We start from the raw sequence: 4,023 nt of genomic DNA, 5'->3' as shown, positions 1-4,023 counted from the left end.
ACTCTACAAGGAGGTTTGGCTTGTTATAAAAACTATAACACTTATACCTGTTGAATAAAACCTATCCTGTGGTCCGTTGCTTCATTCTTCGAACCGCCGAGACCAAGAGCCTGGAAATTCAGTATCAAAAATCTGGTAACAGATTTGGCGAGCCAGCCAGGAGCAAAGACCAAGCCAGGAGAAAGGACCAAGTTCCAGGAAAGAGGAGGACAGAAAACATCTGTGGTAAGCAATGGGACCGCTTACCTCTGTCCTATTTTTCTCTATCATGATCCTAGTAGAGATTGCCCACCAGCCTGAAAGTATGCGTAGTGTGAATGTTGACTTCCAGGTCACAGACAAGAAGAACAAACTTTCTGATTCTCCTTGGTTTCAGAAAGAAGGCAAAGGGAACCTGCTCCTGTCCTCTGTTTATTCCTTTTCCCTGGTTGAGAGCCGAGTAAGAAGGTAACACCCAGAGGCCCTGGGGTCCCCAGCAATGGTTCTGACCTCAGGACTTGAGAGAGCCTCTGAAAACTTGTGCTCTCTCAACTTTTACTATCTTCTCTTCTCTTTATTGTTCCCAAACGTTTCCTAGTTACTTCCATAGATCTCTGCTGCTTCTCTCTCCTTATAGTGTACATACTTTGAATGTTAGGAAAAAATTGCTTTATGTATTTGTTATGGGTTAATTCTACTATTTTTCAGATATTTTAAGTGTTATAAGATCCTTTTTATTGTCTTGCATTGCAAAACTAAATTATATTGGCTTATTGTGTGTCTAAAGAAATACTAACCTTGTTAAAGAAAAAGTCAGTCCCAAACCAAAGGTGAAATGACTTCCCTCCATAGTTTGTCTGGGCAACCAGAGGCCTGTGAAAGGAAGCCCGGAATGACTCCCCAAGGAGGGAATGGCCCTAAACTTTGACTACTATTCATAACCCTGGGTATTTAATTTCTTCTGATGTAAGAAAATTTAAAATAATTCTAGGTTTCTCTAAGACTTTGGCTAAGTGCAACTAATTATGATACAAAATTTCAAAAAGTCTCTCAACTCAGCCCTGATTTATATTGTTACCTTGCTATATTTAACACCCAAACCCTGCTCAGGCCGAAAAACCTATTTTCCTTTTTATTAGGAGAAATTTAGGAAGAACTTGCACAAATTTTATAGTGTTAAATGTGTAACATAGCACAACCATTTTTCTCCAGGATGGGGCTTATCCCCGCTTTGATTGATACTCTGAGGCTAGTGGGGGGATGGGGCAGTTTGAGGGAAGCAGAATACATGTATCGGGGGGACCAGGCTCCCCGGACCTGATTTCTCGGTATGCTGCTGGCATGCAATGAGCACAGGAGACCCAGCGGGTAAAGTGCTACACTGGTAAGAGTGGCTAATTCCAGACAAGTGTAGGGCTAAGGAGGCCACACACTCCTCAGGGTTTCTTCCCCAAAAATTGGAGGGACGCTTCCTTTAGTTTGGCAGAAGGGTTCTTGGGTTAGTCAGGGGACGCCTTGGGTGACTCAAGAATAGGGGGTGGGATTGATTCAAACGATGGGCGTTTGTTCTTTCCCACAGATGGGTAACATATTCTTCTCTCGTCGAGAGAACACCTCATTGGGCTGTATTCTGGAGCACTGGGACATGTTTGATCCCCAGACGCTAAAAAAGAAATGTTTGATTTTCTTCTGCACCCAGGCCTGGCCTCAATATCAACTCTCCACTGGTGAAAAATGGCCCCCAGGGGGTACTCTTAATTATGACATCATTTCCCAATTAGATGCGTTTTGTAAACAAGAAGAAAAGTGATCTAAAGTGCCCTATGTGCAAGTGTTCTTTACCCCCAGAAACAGACCCCCACAATTGTGTAAGGCCTGTCAGGAATTCTTAAGGGAGACACCATTACTACCTAGATCAAGCCCACCATCTACTTCTCCCACACCCTCCTCCGTATGTTCAAAAGACCCCAGGAGGGAGGCTGTTCCAAGAGTTTTTTCTGGTCCTGCAGCGACCCCCAGAAGGCAACCATATCCTTCTTTGTGTCCCTTAGTTGAGACTGCTAGGGGTGAAAGGGGAACTGCACGAATATACACACCATTTTCTTTAACAGATTTAAAGCAAATTAAAGTCGATTTAGGAAAATTTTCCGATGACCCAAATAAGTACATAGATGTTCTCCAAGGGTTAGGACAAAGCTTTGACCTCACTTGGAGGAACATAATATTATTACTAGATCAAACGCTAACGCTTAATAAAAAAAATGAAGTCCTAAATAAAGCAAGAAAGTGGGGTGATTTATGGTTTATGTCTAATACTGGTAGTAGTATGTCTCCTGAAGAAAGGGACAGATACCCCACGGGAAGACAGGCAGTTCCCTTTCAGGATCCTAAATGGAACCTTGAAGGGGAAGGGGACTGGTCACGTAAGCACTTCCTGACATGTATTCTAGAAGGTTTGTGCTGGTCCAAAAAAAAGCCTATGAATTATGCCAAGTTGTCTACTATTTGCCAGGAGCAAAATGAGAATCCCTCAGCCTTTCTTGAATGGCTTAGGGAGGCAATGAGAAAGCACACCCAGTTAACACCCGATTCCATAGAGGACCAGATTATTTTAAAGGACAAATTTATCACTCAAGCGGCTCCAGACATTCAAAGAAAACTCCAGAAACTGGCTCTAGGCCCAAATCATAACCTAGAGAATCTTCTTAAAACGGCCACTATGGTCTTTTATAACCGAGATCAGGAGAAAGAAGAGGAAAAAGAGAGAAGGAATCAAAAAAGAAAGGCAGCTCTAGTAATGGCCCTCCGACACACGGGCACCTTTCCGGGGCAGAGGGAGGCTGGAGAGGCGAAGAACAAGTGCTTCTAATGTGGTCAGACTGGCCACTTCAGAAGAGACTGCCCCCAGCAGCACCACTGGCTGGGTAAGCCACCTGGCCCTTGTCCAGAATGTGAGGGTGACCACTGGAGGGTGGCCTGTCCCCAGAGGCGAAGGCCTCCTGGGACAGTGACCCCATCGTCACCTACACTAGACTAAGGGTTCCTGGGGCAGATTCTCATGGCTCCACCTTATGTCATCACCCCTCAAGAGCCCCAGGTTTGCCTTATAATAGAGGACCAGGAGATAAAATTTCTCCTAGACACTAGAGGAACCTTTTCCGTACTTCTCTCTAACCCTGGTCTTTTATCCCCCAAATCTGTAACTATACAGGGGGTGTCTGGAAAGCCGATTACCAAATTTTTCTCTCAGCCTTTGAGCTACAATTAGGATGACTGTTCTCTTCATGCCTTCTTAATCATGCCTAAAAGTCCTACTCCCCTTTTGAGAAGGAACATACCAAATAAAACAGGAATAACCATTTATGTCCATGGATTTCTCAACTACATTTTCACATTCAACACTAAAAGAGCTTTTCTCTCTTAGGAATCTAATCATAATCAAAACTCTTCCTTCCCTAACCCCAACTTAAAAAAGTCCCTTTTCTATTAATCTTGTCTTCTTCTGCAACTATTAAAGTTACAGGTGTAGATTCCTAAATACATCACTCACATGTAAAAGTCTAAAACCCTCTACCTTCTACAGACGAAGACTCTACAGAAAGCCAACCACAGCCCACCTACTCTTATGAGCCTAAGGAGAATTTAAAGTTATTATTTAAAAAACAATAACATCACTAAAGTAATACCTCTAACTTAACATGGTCTTACCTTGTCCTTTTACTAATTAACTATCTATTTTTCAAAAATCTCACCAAACCACGCCACCCACAAAAAGATAGTTCCAGTCACAAATCCTGGTGTCACTCTTCCCTCTAAAAAAAAACCCTAACTGCCTCTTCCATCATCGCCCTGATTCAGCAGGAAGCAGTTCGATCGAGTCGTCGTCCTTTTCCCTAACAGCAGTTAGAGTTTCTACTCAGAGAGGGAAGAATGATACCGGAAAAGTGGCGCCCCAGCCAGCTCAGCCTAGCAGAGCTTGGGAACCTGCCACCCCTGTCTTGGTGGCAGCAGCCAGCAGAGGAACCGGCAGATTGGAGCAAGTGG

Source organism: Otolemur garnettii, unplaced genomic scaffold (assembly GCF_000181295.1).
Source record: "Otolemur garnettii isolate 467f Iridium unplaced genomic scaffold, OtoGar3 scaffold00080, whole genome shotgun sequence".
In the NCBI taxonomy this organism is placed as follows: Eukaryota; Metazoa; Chordata; class Mammalia; order Primates; family Galagidae; genus Otolemur; species Otolemur garnettii.
The sequence above is the reverse complement of the archived record's forward strand: the minus strand, read 5'-3'. Positions refer to the sequence as shown.